The sequence below is a fragment of the Cibotium barometz genome, chromosome 39, assembly GCF_041138505.1.
Source record: "Cibotium barometz isolate CiBa-2024 chromosome 39, ASM4113850v1, whole genome shotgun sequence".
Lineage (NCBI taxonomy): Eukaryota > Viridiplantae > Streptophyta > Polypodiopsida > Cyatheales > Cibotiaceae > Cibotium > Cibotium barometz.
In genome coordinates this window covers 40,446,607-40,459,472 of record NC_141084.1, presented here as the reverse complement: position 1 = coordinate 40,459,472, position 12,866 = coordinate 40,446,607, and the positions used below count along the sequence as shown (strand labels likewise).

At 45.2% G+C, this 12,866-nt stretch overlaps 1 long non-coding RNA gene across 2 annotated transcripts in view; it reads right to left on the bottom strand.

Annotated features, from left to right (window-relative positions):
• Nucleotides 1–12,866, bottom strand: part of LOC147616088 (uncharacterized) — a 73,197-nt gene that overhangs the window by 16,217 nt on the left and 44,114 nt on the right. The window contains exon 2 of one of the 2 annotated variants that reach the window (XR_015262597.1): nt 1,919–2,019. The exons of the other annotated variant lie outside the window; for it this stretch is intronic. This is a non-coding gene — a long non-coding RNA (uncharacterized LOC147616088). The remainder of the gene's footprint in view (nt 1–1,918; nt 2,020–12,866) is intronic. 2 annotated transcript variants of the gene reach the window in all.

Here is a 12,866-nt window from a genome sequence, read left to right as displayed (position 1 = left end):
GAAGAAAACAACACCCAACAGGAATAGAAAACAGACAGAGAGAAGAGGTGACGGCAGCTCTCTGCACAACAAGAACATACAACTGCCAAAAAGAACAGGCAACGACTCTCTCTAGACACCCACTACAGCCGACTACCCCTTTCTTCAGAGGAATAGCGACGACTCTCTCTCTCTCTCTCCCTCTCTCTCTCTCTCTCTCTCTCTCTCTCTCTCTCTCTCTCTCTCTCCCTCCCTCCCTCCCTTGAGTCCTCCCGACAGTTAGCTTTACAGGGAGACACGGCTTGTTGGTATGGACAGATGACATCTTGGTTCCAGGCACATGGTTTTAGCATGGACAGATTGCCTCCCTTCCAGTATTCTCTGGAGGCACCCTCTCTCACTCTCACACGGACAAAGATTACCAGACTTATCCGTCAGGATTTAGTTCAGCTGGACATTAGGAGGACATGGATACAGCCGACTGAGGAGCTGGGCACGAAGATGGCTTTCTACAGAGAGCATTTTCTTCAGCTCACAGCAGATGGTTTTGTGATCAGACCCAATTACATGGATGTACACTTGTCTCATGCAGTACGATGTGCTATTGGTCAGATTCGCACATCCTCACACCAGCTTGAGATTGAGATTGGCCGATATAGAGGTATACCAGCTGAGGCCAGGATATGTCGAGTATGCCATGGGGAGCCAGAGACAGAGCTGCATTATATATGCCATTGTACTGCATACTATGAGATACGTGGTCGTTTCCACCACTGTTTATTCAGAGAGGGTTTTGGACCACTTTCCAGAGTCATGGGGTACCAGGACCAGAGGTGTTTGGGATTGTTCTTGCTTGAGCTGCGGAGATATAGAGATAGCCTGCTTAGGCGCACATAGAGCCGGACTCAGAGGCGCATTACAGACTTCTTTAGTCCAGTCATCACTGCGCCAGATGGACCACAGTAGCAGTAGGACATGGATACCGCCCACACCAGCGGTACACTGATTGATCGTGCGACTGAGCTTCCAGACATCCACGACTATGGAGGAGGGCATCCCAGCATAGACGGAGGTTGCAGCGGTGGATTCGGATTATTCTTGTGAGACATGCGGGACACCCAGTCAGGGTGCTGACCACAGAGGATATTGAGGAGATCCGCCAGCGTCCGATGCGGCACATATTATGAGATGGAGGCACCTCCATAGTGTACGTCCCACATGATATTGTATCCCCTCACTGTACTCCACTCACCTCCATAGCGTACCCCCCCCCCTCACTATATTCACACCCTAAAAGGGTTTCTGTTTACCTTCCAGTTCCAGTTTCATTTTTTAGGTGCCAGTAGTATCATCTTTATTTTTCATTTTCTGGTTTTTTATCCGGACATTGTATCAGATCCACCATGATGTAACTTTTTGGTCTCATAGGTCATTATGGCCTTTTGAAGACGTTAATATAACATTTCATTTCTCTCTCTCTCTCTCTCTCTCTCTCTCTCTCTCTCTCTCTCTCTCTCATTTGTTATGATGAGACATCATCATCATCAGTTGTACCTTGTTTTGGTCTCATGGGCCATTTCGGCCTTTAGGAGACGTTAATATATCTTTCTTTCTTTCTCTCTCTCTCTCTCTCACACACACATGTACGTGCAAGTCTTCATACACTCATTTTACACTCCCTTGCCCGCACTCTAGTTTGCCTCTGCATGATCTGCCGCTACCTAGGAAACGTTTGCTCCATGTTAATAATTCATAGTTGACGCATGCTGCCTTTAAAAACATGGTAGACAGTATTATTCCCATGTTGGTAGCTTAGATGCAGTAAGATTCGGATACTACATGGTATAGGTTTGTCATGCGCATGCAATCAATCATTGAGGATTATGGCAAATGGTATATAAACGAACAAAGAGGAGAGAGCAGCGTGGGCCACCAATACCTCGATTGGAGTATTTTTCTTGCTGTAACGTCGCCTGCAAAGCCTCAATGAAATTGCTGATCTTAGATCTCTGACTCGGCCAGAAGAGGATCAGCTTTGTTCTGCAAAATTATGCTTGGTGAGTAATGACAAAAGAAAGCTAGAAAAATGGAAGACAAGAAAGAGCCTGGAATTTGGCCTTTATGGACAAAGGTTTCTCTTCTAAGAAATTATTTAAAGGCCTGCATGATGCGAGACAAAAGGATACCATAAAGAGAGTGAAATTGCAGTCCGGACAATGGACTTCTTCAAAACAACAGCTCTTTGCTGCTTTCCTACATCATTTCAAAAACATTTTTGCGGCACTAGGGCCACCCTCTCAAGATGTTCTCAATGCTAGACAAGAGCTCATGGCATTAGTTCAACCCATTGTATCTATGGATGAGTCCAACGCCTTGGAAAATCCTTTCATTGAGATTGAACTTCAGCAAAATTTGGCTCATTTAGGCAAGTGGTGGAAGGCTCCCGATTGGGATGGATTGACAGTGGAATTCTTTGTGCAATTCTGGGACTCTTTGAAAGATCCATTGTTACACATGATGAATCATGCTTGGGCTTCACAATCTTTACCTATGTCTTGGAAAGATGGATTGGTTAAGCTTATCCCTAAATAGGCATTATGTGAATCGTTCGCTCATTGGCGACCTATCACCTTGATGCCTGTTATTTATAAATTGCTTGCAAAGATGTTGGTGAATAGATTGTAAGGATTCTTGAACACAAGTTTGCATCCTGCACAATATGACCTTGTGCCTAGAAGGCACATAACGGACAATATTGTGAATGCCTATGTTGGCATTGAATATGCAAAGTACACCAAGCTTAATGTTCTCATCATTCAAGTGGACATAGAAAAAGCTTTTGATACAGTCGAATGGGACTTTATTGCCTTGACTATGAACCATATGGGATTTTGCAGAAAGATTCAAAACATAGTCTATTTGCTATATGACAACAGTTTGTCTTTTGGCATTATTGATCAGGAGCTCACTGATTCCTAGTCTTGGCGAGATCTGTGCGGCAAGGTTGCCCTCTCAATGCTTTGCTTTATGCGATTGCTACTCATCCACTACTCCTTTATATGGATCATCGGCCTGCCTCGGGTCAAATAAATGGACTGATTCTTCCTTCAGGAAAGCACTTTGTGGGGCAGGCATATGCAGATGACTCTATGTTCACTCCAAAGGATGACCCCTCTGATGTGCGGGTCCTTATGAAAGCACTACAAATGTATGCATTGGCTGCGGGGTTGAGGATAAATTTCCATAAATCCAAATTGTTCACTCTTTCACCAAAAGACTGGCACTCGGTCTTATGGCCTGGGAAAATCGTATTGCATGACACTATTGTGCGGCATTTGGGCTATCCATTGGCTTGGACCACCTCTGCTTCTGCACAAACTGATTGGGTGTTACAGCGAGTCAAGGCAAAGTTGCAGTATTGGAAACTCTCTACATGGCCTTTACATATTCGTCTCCTGATTGTCCAATCTATCCTCATGGCTTATATTCAATTCTTTCTACCTTTATTGCATTGGCCAAAAAGTAAAATTGATGCCTTTATGTCAGTTGCCTTGGATTTTTTTAGAAAAACAAACAAGACCAGTCCAATATTCAGTAGGAGATTGGGTTTATCTTCGGATCATGAAGCAACGATTGAAGAAAGTGGGCAAGCGATGCCCCAAGTTGTCCTTTCGGAGCTTTGGACCTTTTCCCATCATCAAAGTCATCAATGCAGTTTCTATGCAGCTCATGCTTCCTATTTCGTGGACGATGCACGACGTCTTTCATGTATTATGGTTGAAGCCGTACATTGGACCACCTCTTGAAGATATCCCAGATGAGCAGCAACTTAAAGTTTTAGATGAAGGTTAAACAGAGGTCAGTGAACCAGAGCAAATACTACTTCATAGATGAAACCATGGTTCGGGGAAGCGGCAGAGGCAATTCCTCACCAAATTCCGGGACCGTGGAACACATGAGGCGGTTTGGCTTGGCCAGGGTTTCTTCCTGGCATACCCACAGTTATTGGTACTTGAACGCAATGCAGTTGCCGCTAATTTAAGCACGAGGGAATGTCAATTGCACCACCTCTCGGTGCACAGTGACACGCTCACAGAGGTGCCCAAGTGCACCCGCAGACCCCCGCAGTGCATGCTAGAGATGTTTTTTTAAAAGTTGTCGTATGCCGTTCTAGAGAGTCCCTGAGCGAGCTACATTACATGTGCATTTAGGTGCAAATTCCGGAGCCTTAATCGGAGTCCTGGAAGTCAAGTTAGAGGCTATTTAAATTTGGGTATTTTGCCTTAGTTTTTAGCCTCCTCTAACTGTGGTATATCCATAGGGATATCTTCTGCCATCTCTGGCTGTCCATTTGGACCATTTTCAGCACCATTTAAGGGCTGGTTTTGCTGCTGTAATGGCTGATTTACAGCCCTTTGTTGTTGTCCATGATGTCCATCATCATCAAAGATGACTCTGCCAGGCTCCTGTTGCCTTGCAGGCTCCTTATACATGCATGTTTCATCAAAAATGACATCATTGCTGCGTATGATCTTTCTATTCACGGGATCCCAAAGTCTATACCCCATTTCACCTCTGTCACCATATCCTAGGAATATGCATTTGTGAGACTTAGGATCAAGTTTGGTGCGCATTTTCCTGCGTATGTGCACGTACGCAACGCAACCAAACACTCTCAAGTGCTTGTATGACGGAGGCTTCCCTATCCATACTTCCTCTGGCACTTTCCCACCAAGCCTCGTGTTAGGTGACCTGTTTATAAGGTGAACGGCTGTCATAACAGCTTCAGCCCAAAAACCATGAGGTAACGCAGCATGTGACAACATAGAACGGACCTTCTCCTGAATGGTCCTGTTCATCCTCTCTGCTGTCCCGTTTTGTGGAGGATCATAAGGAGTAGAGAGCTCCCTCTTGATGCCTTTAGCATCACAAAAGTCCTGAAACTCTTTGGACATATACTCTCCACCATTGTCGGAACGCAAAGCCTTCGGTGTTTTGCCAGTTTGATTCTCAAACAAGAGCAACAAACTTCTGAAACACTGAGAATGTATCACTCTTCAAACGAAGAGGATAAACCCACACCTTGCGTGTGGCATCATCAATAAAAGACACAAAGTATTTTGCCCCTCCCAAAAAAAGCTGAGGCATCTCACATACATCTGTATGCACAAGCTCTAACTGAGCATCTTTCTGTCCAAGAGCTTTCTTATGGGGGCACTGGAGTTGCCTGCCATAAATACAATGCTCACAAAACTGAAAACTTGAAAACTTTAGAGAAGGCAAGTAACCCAAACGAGACAATTGCTCCATTCCCTTGACACTCATGTGTCCCAACCGGCTATGCCCCACAGAAATTTCCGGCAGCTCGGTTGCATTTACATTAGCATGGTGACAAACACCTGCATGCATGAAGTAAAGAGTGTCCACCTTAGAGCCTCTGGCAACAACCAGTGAGCCCTTACTAATTTTCCACTTTCCACGACCAAATGTGGTAACATAATCAGCATCATCAAGCTGTCTAGTAGAAAGCAGGTTCTTCTTGATCTCAGGCACATGCCTGACATCATGGAGCATAAGCTGTGAGCCATCTGAAAACACAAGCCTCACATCACCTTTGCCAAGAATCTTGCATGCATGGTTATCACCCAAATAAACCACTCCTTCATTGCCAGCAGTATACCTGACAAACAAGTCTCTGCAACCTGTGACATGAAAGGAGGCACCTGAATCAATGATCCATGAGTGCATACCATGACCACCTGTAAGAAGTGAATGGGCATCAAGTGAAGACGTAAATAGGACCTCATCCTCACTGCCACCTGCATGTGACACATTGATTTCTTCAATCTTGACTCCACTTTTGCCCTTTGGCTTTACATCTTTGGCTTCATCTTTCTCTTTGTCTTTGCCTTTTCCCTTTTCCTTTTGATCATTTTTCCATTTGTAGCATTGCTTTTTAATGCGTCCCTTCTTGCCACAATAATGGCATTCCAAATCCTTTTTGGAGCGAGACTTGCTCCTTCCCCTTTCTTGGCTTTTTCCCCTTTGCTGGGATCTCCCACGTGCATTCATTGCATTGGACTTTCCAACAGAGTTGTTTTTCCTGTTCATCTCTTCTTGAAGAAGAGCACCCTCAACATCTGCATATGACAGCATAGCATGCGAATTGCTAGTGGCTGTCCTGAATGTGTCCCAACTCTCTGGCAAAGTGCATAAGAGAAAAGTGGCTTTGAACTCATCGTCCATTGCCAACTTTTGATTAATGACCTGGCTGATAATACCATTAAACTCATTTAGATGGGTTGTCATAGAAGCCCCTTCCTTCATCTGAAGACCTATGAGTTTCTTCAACCAATACACTTTGCTTGAGGCACTTTGCTGGGCATACAAGTCCTGCAATCTTTGCCACATTCCCCAAGCTGTCTTCTCTTCATGAATGCTGAAAAGTAAAGAGTCTGACACAGATAACATGATAGTAGATCTTGCCAGCTCATCCATATCTTCCCACTCTTCAGCAGTAAGAGAAGCGGGCATTACACCCCTTTCTTTGATAGGCTTGTGCTGCTTTTTCTGGAGCAACACATTATAGCACTGGGTTTGCCAAATATCATAGTTATGTGAGCCTTTAAGCTTCTTGATGTGAAGCAATGAAGAGCTCTCACCTGTGGTTGCCATAGCAATATGCAAACTGTCAATGCCTGACTCCCTGCAAAATGTGCAAACACTGCACCAAAAGCACACAAAGTGCTCACAGTTGTTCTCCCAAGCTTTATCTCCCGCTGCGGAAGCACAAATGCAACTCTACTCCCACTTTATGTGATGAAATCAGCAAAATCTGGTTGCTGCAGATTTAGGACAGCACCTTAAATGTGCTCTGTTGCCCTTCCAAAGTATTGTACAACAGTACCAATTGCTCACAAATGATGTACCAAACCTGTACCGGCAAGTACAGCAGCTGAAATTGAACCTTTTGCTCACTCAAATCAGTGTACAGCCATGCCAAAACTTGCACAAAGCTGTGCCAAATCTGTACCAGCAGGTACAGTAGCAATAAATGCTCTCCTGGCTGTCCAAATGAGTGAAAATCAGACTTTTACAGTCCCGAACACTGCATACAACAGTCCCGAACAGAAATTGGGCAAAAGCCCCTTGACTGCAAGCTGATTTCTGAGGATTCAAGGCATAAATGTCTTGCCTGCTGCTTTGCCAAGCTCAACAAGCATACGAACTTGAAAAGCCCCTTGATTTAAGATCAATTGCTGATCATACATGGTACATTGATGCACATGAAGGCATCCAGAGTCTTTGCGATGCTTCCCCCTGGCCACATATACATCAAATACATGAAAGCCCCTTGATTTACAGGCACATTGAGTGCTTGTAAGGCATCAACACATTGCCCAAAGCATCAACTGCGAGTGCCTGCATGCAAATCAACCAAATCGGCACAAAAGCCCCTTGATTTGCACTGCAATTTTGCCCAAATGTGCAATTTCTCACATCATACAGCATGTATGACTGCTTAATTGCACAATTACATCAAAAGCCCCAAATTTCGACATCCAATTTCCTGCAAATTGATCCTGATTGTGACCAATTTCCTGCAAATTGATCCTGATTGTGACCAATGTCACCCAATTTTGCCAATTTTGCTCAGAAATTGAGCAATTCGGCACCTGTACCTGCTCAATTGATGATTGTACCTGCTCAATTGCAAGTCCCAAAAAAAAATTTGAAGCAAGATACCTTGTAATTTCTGAATTTTGTTGCAAGAAAGGGGGGTGTGCTAAATTTGGTGCTGCTCTGCAGAAATCTGATGCTGTTGGAGGGCTCTTCAAGCGTGCTGCAGAATTCGTGGAGACACAAGCTGTTGGTGATGTTTGCTGTAGCTGTAGCTGATGCTCAGATGGCTGGCTGCTATGAAGCTCTCCTCAGCAGGCAGCGCAGTAGACGTCTCCTCGCTTAGTGTGGGCTACACGCCTTGTGGCCAGGCGTCTCCTCGCTTAGTGTGGGCTACACGCCTTGTGGCCAGGCGTCTGCCTAGCGCTGGTAGCCAACTAGCCGGGACAGTCGCCAACGAGGAGACGCCAACTCTCCCACGACAACACAACTAGCCGTTCGCCTGTATCGCCTATTTGTTGGCTACGCGGCCAGTTTTTGACGGGCGCCGGGAGTTGTGCGCGTTGGCCTCCGACTTCGCCTAGTCGCCAGCGCCGTGTAGCGCTACACGCTTCCCAACGTCGAATCCAGGTACCACGCCGATGCCTCCTTGGATTCGCCCTTCACGATTACACGCCTGCCTTCGCCTAGCGCAGGTAGCCAACCATCACGTCGCCACTTCGCCTTCTTCTCCACCTGCGCTTGCCCTTCTACGTGCCCGAGCTGCCACCTCTCGCGACTGCTGCCTTGTGGCTAATGCTACACGTAGCTCTACCACGTCAACTACTAGTCGACCTGATTCAGCTGCAGCCTGCGTAAGTTGCAGAGAGAGAGAGAGCTACGCTTTCCTACGTTCAACACAGACAGTTGTAGGCGCCTAGCTCCACCATCATGTTGGAAGTATACTGCACATGCAGAGAGCCGCAGACTGGCTCTGATACCAGTTGAATGGGAGAAGAAGAATTAGGGTTAGAGTGTCATGTGGGAGACATACACAAAGAAACAAGGGAGAGAGAGAGAGAGAGAGAGAGAGAGAGTTGTGGGGATAAGTCAACTCATAGGAATGAGTGTGTGACTCCCCTATCACACATGTATATTGCACTAGTACACATAGTGCACTTAGTACATTAAAAGTACTAAGTGTACTATGTACTATAACTTATGGGCTTGTACACACTATAAGGGTGGGCATAACGCCTTTACCCCAACAGTAAGCACAGAAATGAAAGGAAAATTCCAATTGTCAGGTACAATGAAAGGTAAGAAGGGAATTAGAATCAACAGAATCAGCCTCCTGCTCAATTGAATGCAGTAATGTTGGAAAAAAATAATGAAGGACCAGCAGAATAGTAGTGGAAAAGGATCTGTAATGGTTGCTGCATTCAGCTTTTATAATCCACACATACCCTCATCTTTTCATTCTTTTTAGGAACCACCACAATTGGTGACAACCAAGTAACTACATGACATAATATATAAAGCCCACTCTCAAAAGCTTATCAATCTCCTCCTTTACTTGTTTGGCAAAATTTGGGTTCATCCTGTATCTTTGTTGAACTACAGGTACAGCATCCTTTTTGAAATTGATCTTGTGCTGACAAAATTTTGGATCCACTCCCTTCATATCTGTTTAATGCCATGCAAAAATATCCCTGAATTTCAACAAAAGGCTTTTAAGATCTTCCTTAAACTGTCCTTTCAGATTTATACTAATTTTTACAATTCTTGGATCCTCCTGTGTTCCCAAATTTAAATCCTGCAAATCATCTTCTTTGACATATGCTCTTCAAAAACTTTTTCAACTTGTATTACCACTTTTTTTTTAAGAAAGGAGACTTCTATTAAGTATGAAAAATTTTTACAAAATGGAGATTTCACACCAAGCAAGGTGGAGATCTCAACCAATCAGGAGCTCTGTGCTGCCAATAGGGTCCCGAATGAGAGGATGTGAAAAAGATACCAATGTCCCACTCTCTCATAAACTGGCCGCGCTTCCTCTCTGCAGCCCTCGAAGATCCCTGGATTCTGGTCCAAGTAGCCATAATGGTGTGAATAATATCACTCCAAATCCTGCAAAGACACTGAGAAACAAGAACGGGAGTACCCTCAATGGCCTCGCTGCATCTAGCCTTCCAGATATTCCAGGCTGAGATGCTAGCAATAATCTCCTAAGAGCTGTCTAACCTCTGTGCCGGAGGGACAAAGTGTGAAAGTGGCAAATCCTAAAGACAACACAATATCCATGGTGAGCAAGCTTCAATCAGCCAGGTTTGTTGAACACCAATAGGCAGTCGGATTGCACCACAATAGTTGAGCAGCATTAAATGTTTCCTTTTTCCTATGCACAGCATTAAATAGAATTTAATGCTATTTTATCAGTATTTTATGTCCATACTGAACTGGCTGACAGCTATATGCTGGCCGACCAGCAACATGGGACCATATAAATACAGCCCTTCACTTCCCCATAAATTATTCAAGTATTCAGCAATATTCAGCAAAGTCAGGATCAGATCCAAGCATTCCCAGGTCTCCATGAAGGGCATCTTCAGCATTCAGCCAGCATATGTGCATCCCTCAGTTTTGGGGTTACATAGATGTCATCAAGAAAGATGAAGGCACACTTACCAATAAGGATTGCGAAAATCCTGGACGTCATTTTATTGAAGGTTATCGGTGCATTTGTAAGCCCAAAAGGCATGACTACAAACTCGTAGTGACCACGCTCTATCCCGAAAGCTGTTTTTGGAATGTCAGCTTCGAAAATGTAGACCTGATGGTATCCACTCTTGAGGTTGATCTTAGAGAAAAAAATTGCACTGTCTAAACGCTCCAAAATGTTATTTAATGCCCGATAGTCCACACATAAGCGAGCGGACTTGTCCTTCTTCGTCATGAGAATGGGTGCTGCAAAAGGAGATGACGACGGACAGATAAATCCGGCCCGAAGTAAGTCTGCTATCCGAGACTCCAGTTTGCCCTCCAAAGCATTGGATAAGCGATAGGGGAACTGACAGGGAGATTCTGCGCCAGGAATCAACTGGATGTGATGATCCTCTGGTCTCGAAGGTGGAAGCTTCGGAGGAAGGTCATCCTTCAACATGAAATGCAAGTACTTGTCCACTAAGGCCTTCATCTTGGGTTCCATATCTGGCTCTGTTGCTAGCTCGGACTCCGGAGCTGCTCCAACCGACGAAATATTGTGAATAGATGCGGTTGGCTACGGTGACGTGAACGTACAAGGCACACTCTACGCCTTAACAAGCTGCAGGCTCTTCAACAGGAAGTTCTCCAAGCTGGGAAAGAGATATCATCAGAGGGTATGGCCATAACATTGCTGTCACATTTGCCCTCTCAGTACTCAACCTTTTACTCTTCGTTGATTACCAGTGGCAGGCTCAACACCATCACATGGGATGAGCTTGTGCCCATGGTCTTAGACCAGGAGGAAAGATTCACGAACCCTCCACAGGGCAGAGATTCTGAGGCCTTACCTGGCCAATGGTTGAAAGGATGTAATAACAACAACAAGGGAAAAGGGAAGGCTTCATCGGAGAAGCCTTCTGAGAAGAAACCCGACTCAGGCCCAGAGAAACTGAAGGCCGAGAGGACCTGTAATGATTGTGGCGAGAAAGGCCACTATTGGAGGAAGTGTCGTAAGCAAACTGGGAAGAGTGCTGATTCTTCAGCTTTAGCTCTGTAAAGACTCCAACCTTTGTGCACTTAGAGATGATGGACACGGATGCTTCATCTTCGTTCATAGTGAGGGCAGGTTGGAGATAGTTCCCAATGGTAGAGGAGGGAAGCATTCCTCCTAAGTGTTGTATGTTCCATCACTTGGTTTTCATCTGTTGTCAGTGCATCAGGTTTGCAAGACTAGCATATAGGTGGAATTTGATGAGCATTTTGCTGCTCTCCGGACAAAGCAACAGGCCAGGTAGTTTGGGAAGGCGAAGTGGAGAATGGAGTTTACAAACTTTCAGCACTCTCTCCTAGGTCCTCAGTTTTGTGAAGAGTGACAGTCTCGTAATGGCCACTTAAGTGTGGATACGCTGCAGGTGTAGGCTTTCCCGGACTAGATGGTGGATGGCTTGCCAGATGATGGCAGCAGTTATTAGCAGGAACTTTCCAGTAGAGATGTTGGTAGTTCTTGTGTTCGTAAGTCAGAGGAAACTTTATAGGTAACCTATACTCTGATCTCTTGAGCATTCGGGACAAAGAAACTCTTGTAGTTGAGAAAACTCTTTCCATGGGGATCTATTGGAAGGCCAGACAGGTGGCAGTTGATTACTTGCAGGAGGAGATGGATGTTGCACATTCTCCAGGCTTTGTGGTTCCGGATTCAGAGGTGGTGGTTTACAGATTTTCGAAGGCCTTGAGTAGTCTTCAGGTTTCCAGGACTTGGCATCCCATCGTAACAGTTGTTGATCCTTGTGAGCAGTATTATGCCTCCTTGACTCGGAAGTAGAATGGTTCATTGTCTTGGTTGATGCATACCAGATTGGTGGACGGGAGCTTCCTGATGAGGTTGTTGAGCTCATGTTTGCAGAGGACTCTTTGGGAGGCAAGTTTGTAGATCTCGTGTTTTCTGCAGCATGTGAAGGATCTTGGACTCTTTTACATAGGAAGGGGATTGATGGATGGAGTGACTTAGATTGGGAGGAGGAGAGCTAGACACGAGGAACTTGTCATCAGGCTACAATTTTTCCCTTGGCTTAGGAGCTGTTTGTGGTGCTGCTTGCGAGGTGGTGAGGTTGCACAGGTTACTTGGCGGGATTGGGTTTCCATTGGTAGAACCCGCGGTCATCAAGAGGCATTTTGTTCATGAAAAGATTGTTGCTGATGACATCTTGCTAGAGTTCTGTTCAACGGAGGACAGTGCGGTGGACCTCTTCACGAAGTCTCTATCTCAGGCTATGCTCTGGCGGCACTCCAGCTCACTGGGGTTGGTTCCACATCCAGGAGCTGAGAGGGGGTGTTAGCAGTCATCTCCCTAACATGCGGAAGCTTCGGGGGAGATCGGTAACTTCAATGCTCAGAAATCAGCACACTTGTGCGACGAAAATTAATGCACAAAACTGAATGTAGATGTGCAGAAAAATAGAGAGAGAGAGAAAGGGAGAAGAGGACACAATATTGGGTCCCGAATACCCTCTGTAGGGCCCCCACCACGAATGGTGTATTTGCTTTTATTAGAATGACATAAAATACTGAAATAAAAGACTGAC